The sequence below is a fragment of the Sarcophilus harrisii genome, chromosome 5, assembly GCF_902635505.1.
Source record: "Sarcophilus harrisii chromosome 5, mSarHar1.11, whole genome shotgun sequence".
In the NCBI taxonomy this organism is placed as follows: domain Eukaryota; kingdom Metazoa; phylum Chordata; class Mammalia; order Dasyuromorphia; family Dasyuridae; genus Sarcophilus; species Sarcophilus harrisii.
In genome coordinates, this window is record NC_045430.1 from 61,976,746 (window position 1) to 61,994,152 (window position 17,407).

The 17,407-nt window shown below is 35.3% G+C and overlaps 1 protein-coding gene across 8 annotated transcripts in view; it reads left to right on the forward strand.

Moving 5' to 3' along the window:
- ERC1 (ELKS/RAB6-interacting/CAST family member 1) overlaps positions 1–17,407 on the forward strand; it is a 339,530-nt gene that overhangs the window by 315,655 nt on the left and 6,468 nt on the right. The window lies entirely within an intron of this gene.

Below are 17,407 nucleotides of genomic sequence, written 5' to 3' on the forward strand. Positions count from 1 at the left end.
GGTCCACACTCCTGCCTCGTGGGTCGAGACAAAAAACATTAAATTTACTGTTAAATTCAGGTTTAGTTGATAGAAAGTCCTGAAAATTTGTCAGTTCGTTGAATGTCCATTTTTTTCTTATTCAGGATTATAGACAATTTTGCTAGATATGATATTTTTGGCTACAGCCCTAGTTCTTTTGATTGTCGGTAGATATGATTCCAGGGCCTGTGGTCTTTTATTGTGGCTGCTGATAAGTCCTATACAAATGTTGAAGCTCCAGCATATTTGAATTGCTTTTTTCTTGTTTCTTGCAAAATTTTCTCTTTGATCTGAGGGTTTTGACATTTGACAATAATATTCCTGTGTGTTTTCCACACAGGATCTCTTTGAGGTGGTGATCAGTGGATTTTTTCCTACTAATACGTTCCCATAAGGTTCTATCACTCTGGGACAATTTTCTAGGATTATTTCCTGCATTATTATGTCACGGTTCTCTTTTTGATCAGAATTTTCTGGCAGTCCAATTATTTTATTTGTTCTTCTTGATCTGTTCTCCAGATCTGTTATTTTTCTTATAAGATGTTTCATATTGATACAGTTAGTGGCAGTGCAGAGAGTTGTGGGAATCCCCTCTGGTCGATATGTGAAAGAATTCACAAACCCGAAAAGTCTGAATGGCAAAAAGGAAGTTTATTGTTGGCACGAGAAGCCAACTTTGCTAGGAAGACAGACTCCTTAGTGGCAAAGTCCTGTCAGAGAAGTAACAAAAGGTCATCACTGAGAAGAATGTCTCTTCACAGTGGCTAAGAGTCCCGGGAGGCAGCTATGCCAAGAGGAGAGGTCCCTTGGCAAAGCATATTCCTACTTGGGACTTCTGTAAAGATTTGGAGTTCAAAATGGTCATTTTATTGGCAATCTGGAGGTAGGGCTTCCATTGAATGAGATTCCTTCAATGTTGTCACTGCCCATAAGCCTAGATTTCCAGCTAAATGAGACTACTTAAGTTCAAGCTACTGAGAGTGGTCCTGAGTTAATCTTAATGAAACCACTTAATTGCCCTGAAGGGTGAGTCTCTGTCAGGAAAGTTTCAGAGCTCACCCCTATGGCTTCCCCCCAAAAGTCACAGGGGACAGTTTCAGGGTTCACCCTCATCAATATTGTGTTCTATTTTCTCATTTTTCATAATTTATTTTGTTATTTCTTGGTTTCTCATAGCTTCACTGGCTTTCCCTTACCCAATTCTAATTTTTCAAAGCATTATTTTCATCTTTGAGATTCTGTACCTCTTTTTCTAGTTGATTAACTTTTTTCCCATAAGCTTCTTGTTTTTCTTGGATAGTTTTAATTTTTTCCATTAGTTTTTCCTCAGTGTTTGTCATTTGATCTTTGAATTCTTTTTTTGAGTTCTATAGATTCTCTTTGAGTGGGGAGCCATTTCATATTATTCTTTGGGTTAGAAGCTTTTGTGTTTTTTTTTTGTTTTTTCTTTTTTACTAAAGCATTCTCTGAAGATGAATCCAGGTCTTCCCTGTTCCTATAATATATTTCAGTGGTGGGGTTCTTCTTTACAGATTTTTTTTAAATAAATAAGAAGTATTAGTGTAAACACCTCTAATGGGGGGAGGGAAGGATGGAGAGATGGTGACTCACGCTTCCCTTCAACTCTCCACTCTGACCAGAACCCCAAATCAAGAGCTCCACCTTCCTGCAAGTGCTCACAGCCAGCAGTGTCCCTGCCCCTATGCTTCTGCACTGGGTACTGGTTCTTTCTCTCCCAGGGCTATGTGCCAGCAGAATAACTGAGTCTGGAGTTCTCAGTCTTCCAAGGTTCCCTCAGTCTTTCCAGATTCAAACCCCAATTCCACAAAACAGAAGTGGAGGTGAAAGTCTCTGTGATTCCTGCAAAGACTTCAGCTACAACCAAGCCATCTACAACCCTGCTTGATATTTCTGAGGAGATAGCCTAGAGGTGTTTGCACTTCATACAGGTTATTCCCAGCCCATGGCCCTTCTTCAGATCTTCTCAGGTTGTATCTGGTGGACCCTTGTTCTGCCTGTAGTCTTGATCTTTCAAGTCTATGTTCACCCTAAGGCACAAATGTGGCATTTCTATTTGTGGGAGAAATCGGGAGAGCTTGAATTTTACTGAGCTACTCCGCCATCTTCCCAGAATCCTCCCAATTATGGTATTTTTAATAATTTTTTTTTTTTTTAGTTCTGAGCAACTGCTTTCCAAATGAATTTGGAAATACTTAGTTAATTGAAGTTTGCCTGTCCTAGCAAACACTGGTGTGGATTGATATTGAAGACAAAAATATATCCTCATTTACATATTTAATTTTTAAAACCACTTGAAACTTAAGGGGGAAAAAAAGAATAGAGGAAAGGAATTAGTGATCCTGAAGGCAAAATTCTTGTCAATAAAAAAGGAAGTTTAAGTTTCTGAGACCTCAGAAACCATTTCATCCAATGTCTCTCATTTAAATCCAGATCACTTTCATGTTATGGCATCATTTTCCTAATGCATTGTCCTCTTCAAGAATGAAGGACAAACAGTAACCTCTGTGAGTAATAGTCATAATTATCCAACTGGAACTGACCAGTTGGGCAGCAGAGCTTGCTTCCTTCCTTCCTTTTGTCCTTATTTCCTTCTCTTCCATCTGTCTATATAGGCTGTGATACTCATACCCTACCTACAGGTGCTATGCCCAAAGGAATGTAAATTTTGATTGCTGAAACTTTGCAAGGTATCTTGGAGTTTATAGGCTAGATTTCTTTCTAGAAGACAGCACTCTGGCTGTCGCTTGGCCCCACAATAAATCTCAGGCTAATACCCACTTGGTCTTTGGGCCCTGATTGGTTGAGAGTGAATGTTAATAGCAATTGTTTTTATTTAGGCCAGAAATCCTAAATGTCTTCCCCTCACAGTTTAGTTGTTTGTTGTTGTTTGTTTGTTTGTTTATTTTTTTGGGGGGTGGAATGTTGGCGTGAGAAAAGACCATTTTCTACCTTTTTTTTTTTTTTTTTTTTTTAACCTAGTCTCAATCAGTGATTAGGCATTTGCCTGTTAAAGAACTGAGCTTAAAAAGGCCAAGGTCTCCTACTCCATCTAAGGTCATCTCCAGTTGTCCTGATCTGTATCTTGCCACTGGACCCAGATAGTTCCAGAGGAGAAAGTGAAGTTGATGACCTTGCACAACCTTCCCTCATTTAAATTCATTTCACTTGCATATCATGGAATCACTTCCCTGACTTCTTGGTCCGCTTGGAGAACAAAGGGCAAACCACAAAAACATCTTGATTTGTATCACTGATACTTATCTATGTTAATTAGAGGAAAAAAGGAGAGATTTATCTTCCCCCAAAGACCCAAAGAAGAAAGCATTAGTCCAAAGTAAAGTAAAAAGAGATAGACAATAAAGAAAAGATAAACTTAATTTTTTAAAGTAGAACTTTTAAATGAAACCAAGAGTTAGCTTTAAATGATTGATCCAATTGTCAAACTATTAGCAAACAATCAAAAAGGAGAGCTTAAACCCATAAACTTACAAATGAGAAAGCAGAAAGAACAACAAATAAAGAAAATAAGAGTTGTTATTGGGGAATATCACACATAGCTACTAATAGGATGTTAGGTCAAAGGCAAGATCTGCTTTTGCTGTTTGTAGCAGCACCTCCCTTAGAGGAGCCTGGTATGACTGAGAAATGCCTTCAGAGGCTATAAAATATAGTTTTGAATTCTAGCACTTCTGACTATAGGCCAGCTCTCCAACCACTCAGTGCCTCCAGTTACCACTCTTAAGATTTTAAGTTACAGATTTTGATCTGCATGGGTAGGGGGAATTCCCAAAAATTCCCAATAATAGTTTTCATCAGACTAGTTTCCCAGCAGTTCTTTTCTTTATTATTAATTATAGCTTTTTATTTACAAGTTATATGCATGAGTAATTTTACAGCATTGACAGTTGCCAAACCTTTTGTTCCAATTTTTCCCCTCCTTTCCTCCATCCCCTCCTCCAGATGGCAGGTTGACCAATACATGTTAAATACGTTAAAGTAGAAATTAAATACAATATAAGTATACATGTCCAGTTATTTCCCAGCAATTCTTTTCAAAATAAGTGTTCTTAGCCAGTTGTTTTTTTTTTTTAAAATATTCTTGAAGATTTAATCTGAAACTGCTTTGTGCATTTGTTTCTAGATATTTTTCTTTTTACTAGTTCATTATACTGATCGGCTTTTTCTCTCTTGTAGTCAGTATCAAGTATTTTTTAATAATTATTGCTTCATTGCATAATTTGAGATCCAGGAGTATTCCAATTCTGAACTTCTTTTCATTGTACATACTCTTGACCTTTTATTTCTATAACTGAATTTTGTTGTTACTTTACCTAGTTCCATAAACTCTTTTTGATTGATAATTATATCAACTCTAGAGTAAATATGCTAATATAAACATTATCATACTTATAAATATTAGAATGTGATACCAATTATTTATTTTTTTTTATTTCTGTCAAAATTGTTTTTAGTTGTATTTATAAAAATCTTACATGTGTTTTGCCAAGTCCCCGATATTTAATATATTATTGTAAATGGAATTTCTCTTCTAAATGATGAGGCCCTGAATGGTATGTTGGGCAGAGAGAAATTAAAGAATTGATTGATCCCTGAGACAAGCCAGGGAGAAGGCACTAATAGAGATCAGTTTAGCTTCATAGTCCTGTTCTCTGGGGAGATCATCCAGTCTGTAATCTAAGTTATATCAAACCCCTGAAACCCAGTCTCTACTGTAGGGATCTGGATCAGTCTTGCCTTGCCATGTCTTGTCAAAAATCCCAGTCATGTTCCTAAGGTTAAATATTCCCTACAAATTCCACTTATGGGCTCTCCAGTGTCTGCTGCCCTCCTTTGGGTCAGGCTGGGGCACTTTGTCTCTTGGTGTTTTTCCCCTTCCCCCATGCCATGTGATATCTCCCCTAAGTCCACTAAGCTTCCCAAGCCCACTTCTCCCCTTTTTAACTAATCCTTTTATGGGGCTAAGTCCCTTTCAAGATTTACCCTGACAGCTAAGGGGTTGCCCCAGCCTCATGGATTTTCCCTTTCTACTGGGTAATTGTGAGTTCCACTGAGGAAATTGTCTTGCATATCCTCTCCCACTCGATTTCATATTTACCCTTCCTTGTGTCTATTGTATCCCTTTATTTTGTCTGTAACCTCTTCCCTAAATAAATCTGCCTTTTGCCAAAAAGAACGGCCATTGTGAATTCTTCACACAACCAAACCCCAACTTTTGGTGCCTGCCATCCTCTGGTGTCTATATTACCCACATCATTTTGGTGCCAAACCCACATGCATCACTATCTTATCTTCTTAGTAGTAATCCTATGCACAAAGATAATTTTTGTGAAATAATTATGTATTCTGCTACATTACTGAAACTATTACTTGTCTCTTTTAATTTTTCTTGATTCATTAGCATTCTGAAAGTGAACTGTATATATTTTACTTCATCTTGCCTTATTCATGTGCCTTTGAATTATTTTTCATGTTACTGAGGTTGGGAAAGTGAGAACCCCAAAAGTTTGGGATCCTAGACCAGTGTCTGTCACAAGATGTCTCAAAAGAATTTGCAGACTTGAACTCATCTCCTAATCAAAGGACAAAGTTTATTGAAAGTAATAATAATGCCATTACAAAGCAGACTGAATTGTAAGGGAATTCAGTAGTGAAACAGAAGCAAGGAGATATATTTATCCAGCTTTTAATTACAGATATGCTAATTCTATGGCTCATAGGTAGGAAGGAGTGGTCTTCGGTAGGAGAGATTCTCAGTTGACCAGATTATTACTGACAAGATTACCAGTCAGTAATGGAATTGGAGTGGTCTTATTCACTACTGTATAGTTTGATCTGTGGGAGTTTCCTGAGTCCAGGAGCTATCTGGCTAAGGCGTGGTCAGAATCAGACAGATTGGGTGTGGAAGTTTCAAGAGGCAGATTCCAAAACTAGAAGACTTAGGACTACTGACTTATTGCCCCCCCCAAGGTCAGGGGACCACAAAATCATATCATATCAATATCTTATTGCTATATATCGTATTATGTGAAAGATAGTGAAAACAGTGGGTGTCCTTGCTTTACTCTGATCTTATTGGAAATACTTTCAGTATTTCTCCACTTAAAATGATGCTAGCTCTTGATATAGACAGATTTTGATCCATATTTTTAAATTTTTCTTTAAACTTTTCTTTCTTTCTAGTGACTTATTATAAATATTTACTAAACACTAGTAAAAATCCATAAAATAGCACTGTAGCTTTTCATTAACTCAGAAATTTTCAGCAGTCTTCTCTGTTGAATCATTCTCTTTTACTTTTCCTTCTATATGATTACTATTCTTTTTGATTCCCACTTTTTTCATTTTGCAGTTTTTCATAAACCTCTTTCCAGATTTCATTTATATTCACACTTTTTAATTTAAACAGTACTATAGTGTTCCATTATATTAGGATGCCTATGCTTTATATCTGGGAATCCCCAGTATGTAAACTCTAAGAATACATTTCTAACTCTAAGAATATTATCTTGGAATTGAGCAGTAAAGTAACTTGCCAATGATCACATACATGATATATGCCAAAGAAAGGACTTGGACCAAATTATTTTTTAAACATTCACCTATTATTGAAAATTTAGTTTGGTTAAATAAAGTTTTGGGGCCTTGAACCATTACAGATGATTGTTGCTAAGGCTATCTTTAGACAAATACCCCTTTTTGTTCTTTTTTTTATAACATTTTGGAGGTATATTCACCAAAATAAAATTATCAAGTTAAAGGGTATAATTATTTTTATTAACTTCTATTTTGAATTGCCAGATTCCTCTCCTACTGTTCTGTGAGTTGACAATTCCACTAGCAATTAATGAGTATGTTTTGAGGCTTTCTATTATTTTGTAAATGTAATGCCTACATTTTAATTCATATCCATTTTTATATTTAGTGAGTTTGAATTTTTTTCAGATAATCATTAACTATTTTACATCCTTTTTTGAAAATTACTTATTTTAATCTCTTGTAGACTGAGGATTTATATAACCCTTATGTATTTTAAAGAATCCCATAAAAATTATAGAGGCAGCTAGATGGCACAGTGGATATAATACCTACCAGCCCTTGAATCAGGAAGACTTATCTCAAACATGACTTCAGACATTAACTGTATGACCCTGGACAAGTCACTTAAGTTTGTTTACTTGTGTTTTTATCTGTAAAATCAGATGGACAAAGAAATGGCAAACCTTTCCAGTATCTTTGCCAAGACTCCAAATAGTGTCACAAAGAGTTGGATGTGAAATAACAAATGTATATTTATGTCCATGTTTTATTTATCATATTTTTCACAGTCTGTTTTTATTTCAATTATATTGGTTTTTGTTATACATTTTAAAAAATTTTAATATAATCATGGCATACTAGACCCAAAGTCAGAAATACTTCGGTTTAAATTCAGTCTCAAATTTGCTTGCTGTGCTACCTTGGACAACTCATTTAACCTTAGTCAATCAGTAAACATTTATTAAGTGCTTACTTTGTACCAAGCACTGTGTTAAGTATTAGGGATACAAAAGACAGTATGTCCTCATGGAGCTTACCATTTAATGGAGGAAATAATATACAAACAAATATACAAAATTAGTTATATAATTTTAAAATCTCAATACTTCAGTTTTCTCATCAATGAAATGAAAGCTCTCTTCTAATAAATACCAGTCTATACACACACACAAACACATACACACACACACACACACACCTTTTCTATATTAATTCTCTCTCTAGTTTAATTGAAATGGTCATTTCATCTCCATATAATGGGTACACATACCCATTTGCCATTTATATACATGTGCATATTTGTCATTTTCTTCCATCTCTTTGATCTTTTTGTTTCAGTTTATCATCTCACTATAATTCACATGAGTCATGTGGTTTATATCTAAATCCATTTGATACCAGATTGCCAACCAATTTCCCCAAATAATTTCAGTACTTCCCCCAGTTCTTATTTTTAATAGGCTTACCAAGTTCTAATTTTTTATTTATTTGATGTCAGTTATTTCTATTATATTCCATTGATTTATATCTCTATTTTTGCCCAGCACCAGATAGTTTTTGATGATAACTTCTTTATAATATATTTTAAAGTCTGGGATTGCAAGAACCAGTTTCACCATCAGCTTTTTTCTTTTTATTCTACACTTTTATATTTTTCCAAATTAATCATTAATGTACTCAGTTTTATGAAGAAAATTTTGTAGTATCTTGATTGATACTGCATCAAATATATGTTTATTTGTGGAATGTAAAAAACAAAATATCTTAACCAAGAACTTCATTGACTCACTGATGAAAGCAGGAAAAATCTATTTTACATTCTTGCAAGAATGGGTGCCTAGGTTAGTAGGACACACTTTTGAAACTGCAAAACCAGTATTATATTTCCTATTCTAAAGTCAAGCCCCTTCACTGTTACCCATTAATTTGATGTTACAGAAATTACACAAAGTGATTCTCCACCCTCCATTACATAACCTGTCCCTGGCCCCTAAGAACCTTATTTCTTATGGAGGCAAAGTTCAGAGGGCTCCCATTCAAGTCTAAAACCTCCACCCCTGATTATTCTTTAATGTTCTTATGGGTTTTACTTTAAGTTTCATTCTTCCAAATTAATTTTCATATCTGTGGAAAACAAATGCCTGTCCATTTTTTTTTAACTATATTAATCTGACTTTTTCATGAACATTGAATGTCCCTTCAGTTAAATACTTTTTTTCAATTATTCAGTCATTATTATCTTATAGTTCTTATACAGGTCAAGTATATTCCTTGTTCATTTATTCAGTCATGTCCACCTCTTCATGACTTCATGGATTGTAAAATACCGTTTTATTACTTAACCCTGAGCAGTCACTTCATTTGCGAAACCCTAGCATTACTCGGTATTTTACATTGCCAGTTTCTCCTAATTCCCAGGGCGTCAGAGAATCCTCTGGCCACTGATCTTTGCAATGTCAACTAATTTTACCAGACTTGCCTCCTTGGAAGCCTTCAGAGGTCTCTGACTATGATTTCTTGAATTGTCGCCATATGCAAACTTAAAGTCTTTATTATACTTGCTCACATAATGCCCTGACCTGTTAACTCCTAAATGAACACCTGGTCTGCTAGAGACATGTTCACTATCAAGCTCCTTACCTCTCTTGGCTATTCATCCACGTGGCTCAATTCTTCCTGCTGCAGTGGGCTTTAAAAGGGTCTGTGAGGTCACACACACAGCCAATTGGAGAGGGAGCTGTCTCCTATTTCGAAGCTATCTCGATATGGCCGGGATCCTGCCCATGGGGCAGTCCCTAGCCACAGAAATTACTTCCGGGTCACTCAAACCTCCTGTTTGCACTGTGTTGACCTATTTAAAGGACCTTTACAATGGACATAACTCCTCACAGCATTCTAGGCCATTCTGTCTCAGCTCATGTTTGTTGCTTCCTTGATACTTTCTCGCCATCTCATCTTCTGGCAACAAAATTAAAATAGTATAAAGTTTACATCCCTCTTCTTTATTTTTAAACACTTTAGTCTAGACCTTGCCTCTTTTTATTCACTCAGTGATCCTATCAGATTTTTTCTTCCTTTTCAGAATGCAAACACTAGATCTTCAGTTAGCCTTCCTAACCCATGCAACTCATTTAGCCTTCTTAAATATTTTATCCCCTCAATTTGCATTTCAAAAAATCTTCTTAACTCTGATTTTTTTTTTTAACCAAAGGAATGCCTAAAAGTCATCACTGTTGTTAAAAGTCATATTTCTATCTCACCATCCCAAGAGTTGTTTTCAGCTCTACAAGTTTAAATTAATTTGGGATATACGTCATTTCCTTTGCTTTTCTACATAATATTTCCAAATTTCTCCTTTCATTTCTTGTTAATAGTACATAATGCTTTGTGATTCTGCCTGGAATTTCTTGATCTCTGAGCTTTCTCCTGTCTATTTGTAATATTTTATTTTTGACCTAAGATCTCTGGTGTTTGGCGACCACTTTTCTGGATGTGTTAAAATTGAGTCTATTATTACCTGTGTATTCTATCAGTTTACACTTTACTCTCTTTCCAGTATTTCTAGGAAATTTCCTTTTATGATTTCCTGAAACTGTTTTTTGGGTTTTTTTTTCAGTTGTTTCATACTATAGATATTTCTCATGGGTTTTTTCTTCTAATTTTACTATTTTATTCTATTTTTTGTTGTATATTTGAATTTTCTGTATGTATCCATTCTTATTTTTCAGAGTATCCATTATCTCCTGAGATTTTCCATTTTTGCTTCTCAGTCATAGAATCTTCTTTCAAGTTTTATATTTAAGATAAAACCTTTAATTGCATTCATTATGTTGTCATCCTTCAGTTTTTTGTTTTGGTTTTTTTTAGGCCTTTTTACCATTCTCAGAGTTCTTAGGTTCATTTCAGACTAAGAAAGGGAAAATAGAGCCCCCAAACAAGTCTTTGAGATCTAAAAGATTTATTGAAGTATAATTGTCTTTGTATAAGCCAACTGAAAGCTCAGTCGTCAGGAGTTGGGGAATATTGTGAGTTTGTAGATCTGTGCTTGTGGTATCAGCTCAGGTCCCAAGAGCATGACATCAATTTGGCTTTTCCACTTTTTCTTTTTATACTGGGAAAGATCTTTGAGGTCTGTCGGTAATGTATAACCAGTATGTATTTCCTTGCTTCCTTTCTGGCAGTCATAATTAGTAAAGAAGCAAGGTTTTAATTCTACTTCCCAGGTCTATACTTCAGTAAATCTTTTATAAGAATCACACAATTTGGGAGTTGGGAGCAACTATAGAAGCTACCTAATCTAATTTAGGCTGAGAGGAAAAGGAGAAAAAGAAGGCAGGAAAGAAGATAGTTGAATTCATCCTATTATTGATATTACAAGTTTATTGGACCTAGGCAACTTGGGGCCTACTTTCATAGCATTGGATGAATTCTGTAAGACATTGATCTGTTGACCAGTTCTGATGGACCTGGCCATCCTCAGCAATGAGATCAACCAAATCATTTCCAATGGAGCAGTAATGAACTGAACCAGCTACGCCCAGAGAAAGAACTCTGGGGAGATGACTAAAAACCATTACATTGAATTCCCAATCCCTATATTTATGCCCACCTGCATTTTTGATTTCCTTCACAAGCTAATTGTACAATATTTCAGAGTCTGATTCTTTTTGTACAGCACAATAACGGTTTGGTCATGTTTAAAAAAAAAAAAAAAGACATTGATCTGTGTCCACATTTTTGCATGTAAGTAGCCATTAGCTCAAATTCTTCTTCAATTTCTCTATCCAATGTTAGCCATGTTATTCATTTTGTGAGCCTTGATTTCCTTATCTATAAAATGATAATTGAACTTGATGATTTCTGAGGGTTATTCTAGCTCTGTGTAATAATAGCAGCATTTATGTAACATATTAAATACTAGCTCTGATTCAATGAATTTTATATTATCCTTGGTTGATAGAGTTCTTAAGGCAGGCAATGAAAGTAACTGAATTTCCTAAGTATCATTGCGCAGCTAGAAACAAGCATTGAACAATAGAATGTGACTAAACATACATAAATACAATGTTAAATCTTCAAGTTAAGGAGTTGGAGTGGACATATTTGCTGTGGACTGCCTAGACTAGAGTAATTATCATAAGCTTATAATTCCAGCCCTTCTTAATATGAGATTGGGTTGAAGTAGCTAGTCAAAAGCCTGTGTTTTCACTCCTTCAGGTTGCCAAGATTCTAGGTCTCATGTGGGACTTATCTCTCAGTCTCCCAGTTTTTGCTAAATATTGACTCTACCTTTCAAAAACATGGTGAGAAATGAGTAAAAATAATTATAGAATAACTCTAGGAGGTGCAAAACCAAATTGAATCTCTCCCAAAACCTTCTTTCCCTATTTTTCTCTCCTAGAAAATTATTTACTTGGAGCCCAGTCAAAGCTACATTGACCACTGGATTTCATGGGCACGAGGAAAAAATATTTTTCTATAAGAAATATTTTCAGTATATTTAACATAATTGTACATGCATGATCTATATCAGATTGCCTACTGTTTTGGAGAGGGAAGAAGATAGAGGAAGAAAAATTTGGAACTCATTTTATGAAAATGAATTTTGAAAATTGTTTTTACATATAATTGGAAAAAATAAACTACTATTAAGGGGGGAATATTTTCAGCAAATGATACTAAAAATTTTTTTTTTAATGTTGTGCCATACTTTTCATAGGACTGTAAATTTAGAGCTGAAAGGAACATAAGACAGTGTCCTATCTTATAGATGAAAAGGCTGAGTTCCAGAAAAGGTTAACTGATTTGCCCAAAATTGAGGGATCTGTGCAGGTGGCAGTGTTGTTTCGCCTAAGGCTCCATGCTAGTGTCTGGCAGAGAGTTGGGGAGCAGTGTGGGGAAAAGGGGTCTTAAATTTTTTTTTTTAATTTCTGGAATTTGAAAGCAAAAGTATATTGCAATATGACCTTGCAATGCCTTAGCCACATAATAATTTTAACTTAGCTACATGGAAGTAGTATGGTAGAGTAGAAAGATTAATGGGTCTATAATGACTAGGACCTGGGTTCAGATTTCATCTCTGACACTACCTGTGTGACCTTGGACAGATCATCCAACCTCTCTAAACCTCAATTTCCTTATCTTTAAAAAAAAAAAAAAAAAAAAAAAAAAAAGGAGGGGGGGAGGATAAAAGAGTTGAATTAGAGGCACTCTGGGATTCCTTCCTGCTCAATCTTTGATTCTATTTTGATCCATTTTCAGCAGCAAGCCAATAAAGCCATTTTTGTATGTATCCATTCTTATTTTTCAGAGTATCCATTATCTCCTGAGATTTTCCATTTTTGCTTCTCAGTCATAGAATCTTCTTTCAAGTTTTATATTTAAGATAAAACCTTTAATTGCATTCATTATGTCATCCTTCAGTTTTTTGTTTTGGTTTTTTTTAGGCCTTTTTACCATTCTCAGAGTTCTTAGGTTCATTTCAGACTAAGAAAGGGAAAATTTTTTGTTTGCCCTAAAATACATATTTAGAGTGCTTTAGGAATTTCCTCTGATTTTGACTTGGAGGAATCAAGTTGAATCTTAATATGTTCAAGGAAATTTCTGAAAAATATATCCAACTCTTCAATGACATCACATTCAAGTGGAAACTTATCAAACCACAAATTAACATTCTCTCTGTTTTGTTGTATTGTTTTTTAAATATTTTCCAGTTGGCTGTTGATACCTGTTACCCTTTGGCTCCAACCGTAGTTATTTTGGTTGTGCCATTCAGTCAGCCACTCAGAAAGCATTTAGTTGTTTTCTGTGTGCCAGGCGGTAGGTTAAGCTCTGGGAATACAAAAAGAGGCAAAAGATAGGCCTGGCCTCAAGATTAAAATCTAATAAGGGAGACAAGAAGCAAACAAATATGTACAAACAAACTATATATGCAAGGTAAAGAGGAAATAAATAGCAGGGAGAAGACACAGGAATTAAGAGGGATTCGTCCAGCAGGATGATTTCAGAAAGGCCTGGAGAGACTTACATGAACTGATGCTGAGTGAAATGAGCAGGACCAGGAGATCATTATATACTTCAACAACAATACTATATGATGACCAGTTCTGATGGACGTGGCCATCTCCAGCAAAGAGATGAACCAGATCAGTTCCAATAGAGAAGTAATGAATTGAACTAGCTACACCCAGGGAAAGAACTCTGGGAGATGACTGTGAACCATTACATAGAATTCCCAATCCCTCTATTTTTGTCCACCTGCATTTTTGATTTCCTTCACAGGCTAATTGTACACTATTTCAAAGTCCAATTCTTCTTGTACAGCAAAATAATTGTTTGGACATGTATGCTTATATTGTATTTAATTTATACTTTAACATATTTAACATGTATTGGTCAACCTGCCATCTGAGGGAGGGGATGGGGGGGAGGAGGGGAAAAATTGGAGCAAAAGGTTTGACAGTTGTCAATGCTGTAAAATTACCCATGCATATAACTTGTAAATAAAAAGCTACAATAAAAAATAAAATAAAAAGAGGGATTGGTTCAGGCTTTCTGAAGAAAGTAAGATTTTAGTTAAGACCAAAAGAAATCCAGGGAAGTCAAAAGGTAAAGTTGAGGAGGGAGAGCATTCCAGGTATGCTGGACAGCCAGGGAAAATGCCTGTAAGGGGATGGAGTTTCTTGTTCGTGGAATAGCCAGGAGGCCAATGTCACTAGGTCAGGGAGTGAGATGTAAGAAAACTGTTATTCAGAGTTACTCACTGTAGACAGGTAACATCTTGTTTCCTCTATAAAAGCAGCAACTCTGTCTAAGCCTTCCTCCCCCATAAAAACAAATTAAAATCTCATTACTGAGAGGATGGTGAGTTGCTCAGCACCAGGATCATGATTGGAGATGCTATAATGGACTCTCCATATTTGAACTGCTGTAAGCTGTAGCGAGCAGCTACTAGTGAAATAGAGGTACTAGAAAGAATAAGGAAGACCATAATATAAACCAAGCACTGTACTAGCTGAACAGTACTTTTGAAAACTGTTCAATAGTTACTTTGGATAGTCTTTATCTGCTGGTTTTAAGACAAAACAAGAGAATTACAACTCCAATATGCTTGCCTTTCCTTTCCCCTCCTTTTCCCCTGAAATGTAGTAAATTCAGCAAAGTAAAAGGTAGAAGAGAAAATATTTTCAGAATTTTATTAGGAAGATTAAATATCTGCAGAAAGAGATGTGACAATTTCCCAACTTGCAGTTTAGACTCTTCTTATCAGTTTTCCCCAATTTGCACATTAGTTAATGTAGCAGAATAAATTGTTACTTTTGTCCTATGACTGTTTCAAAATCAACAATCAGAAGCCATTTTGTTTCTTCTAATCTCCAAAAAGAAATTAGCTATTCAGGAAACAAATGAGCCATGCTGGAGTCTGCAGAACAGGACCAGCTGTAGCAAGAGAGAGATTTCAGCTTAACTGCTTTGGCTGTTGTCCATCACCTCAGAAAGGGCCCAACCAGCAGGCCAGCACACAGTTCAGTTCCATGGCTCAGGCAATTCAGTTTTGAGATATCAAATTCAGATTCTTTTTTACTTAGACCAAAGTAAGAGACTCCTTTATACTTTTGTACTTACCGACCAACCATCTGCCAAAAGAAATTGAGCTAAATCACTGCCAACCATGGTTGGATTTACACATTAGTCTCCGCTGGTATATATCTCCTCTGTTTGAACTCACAAAACATGTATCCTTTCAGTCTTTTGAGAGGCTGAATACATTATTCTTTTCACTTACTCTCAGCTAAACCCTCACTAGTTTTCACTTTTTAAAAATTCCATTTTCTTTTATTTTATGATGACTCTCCTTTAATTCCTAACTTTGATCTAGACTAAGATTGTTAACCTGTGGCAAGGATGAAAGTTAAGTAGTACTTTATAATAAATGTGCTGGGAGCAAGGCCCAGAAAACCGCCATCAGCGATAAAGTTTTGTTTCTGTTCAGCCTTTTTAAACCTTTTCTTCTTATTCTTCCAATATTGTATTATCCACCTACATTTTCTGCCTTTGTTCCCAAAACAGAAGGCAGAAAGGAATTTCAAGATAATTTCTCCTCATTACCACCTTATACATCTCACTACTATCAGTTACTTTTCAGCTTCCAAAGCTTGGTTCATCACATTCCTATTATTATCATCTCTAAACCACCTCAAGTGTCTTTTCCTCTCCCATTGCATTCCTGAAAGCTAGAACCTTCTCTTCTAGGTATCCCAGCCCATTTATTTCTCTTCTTCCACTCATCCCCAGTAATCCTCTCCCAAATTGCACATTTAGAATGCATATTTGGTTGCTAATGCATCTGTGATTCTCAGCATGTATTGCTCTAGAAATCATGTTACTGTTCAGTGAGCTTAGGGAAGATTGTAGTAACTGCTAAAAACATAATTATTTAAAAGCACATGAAAATGATACTCCACAAACAAAACCTAGAAAATTCCTAGCAAAGGTGACCCGAGTTTGCTGTATTTCTTTATTTGTTGGTCTTCAAAAAAAGCAAGATGAGTAGAGCTTATGGTTAATAAGCTATCTAGCAAAAGACCACAAATTCTGCAATTTAGAATTGTCTCAGCTTTGTTAGAACTCTCACCAGGAAGGTGCTAAAACACTTTGTGAATAGTATGTGCCTTTTCATGTTGAATGCTTCGATTTCGTCTCGTCATGTACTTTTTTGTTGATTTAATATTTTCTTCTGTTTCACCAGTTGCTTATGTAGTAAACAATAGTAAGCCCTCATAATTAGATTTTTATCATTAAGACAGAATTGTAATTATGGTGGGACAATCATAGGTTGCCAAGGTTTCTGAAATTGAGAGGGGCATTCACAGAAATTTCATTCCTTCAACAACTTAGTAGAAATTAGACTTTTCTCAAGATGTAAGAATAAGTAAACAGAGCAGTACAGCTTTCTCAAAATTACCACCAAAAAAAAGGTGGAAAAAAAAAAAAACAGGCCATGCAGTAATCAGAAAATCCAAGAAGAAACTCTATTAAGAGCAACAAAACAGAAAACCACAAGCCTAAATTTCCAGAGTTGCTGAGAGAAATGAGCGAGGAAATCTATTAATAAAATAACTTTGTAAATGTAAATTGTAAAATGAAGCAAAAAAATTTTTTTTAGAAAATAAAAATAGCATAAAGAAAATAAAGTCTGCAGGGAAAACTTGGTAGAAGAATAAAGAGCTTTTTAGTACAAGAGTAACAGAACTTTTCCAAAGTAATAGACTCCTTGATAATTAGATTGAACCAAAGATTCCAAGAGGATACAAGAAATACTATAAAAAAAATCAAAAGCTTGAAAAATTAGAATAAAATAAGATATTTACAGAGGTTTGCAAAACTCCATTGTTAAATTCTCTGTGTTTACATCCCAGAAATTGTCAATTGCTACAAATTAGGGCTTAATTTGTTGTTTTGTTGATTATGTAAAGAAAGTGTTGATGTTGGATAATAATTAAAATCCATGTCATTTATATGTTGCTGTAAGGTTTACAATGTACTGTACATCCTTTACCAGCATATTTCTATGTTGGTTATAAACATTGCTTGAGTTCAACAATGCAATGAAATTTCAGGAGATGAAGTTATCACTAGATTAGAAGCCTCATCACCATCAACATCCATGTCATTTATATGTTGCTGTAAGGTTTACAATATACTTTACAAGTGTCACTCTTGGGCTTCAAACTCTCTTGTTAGATGAATATGGTTTTTTCTTGTTGTGGCTACTACTTGACATTCTGTGACAGTTTTGCTGGGTAGT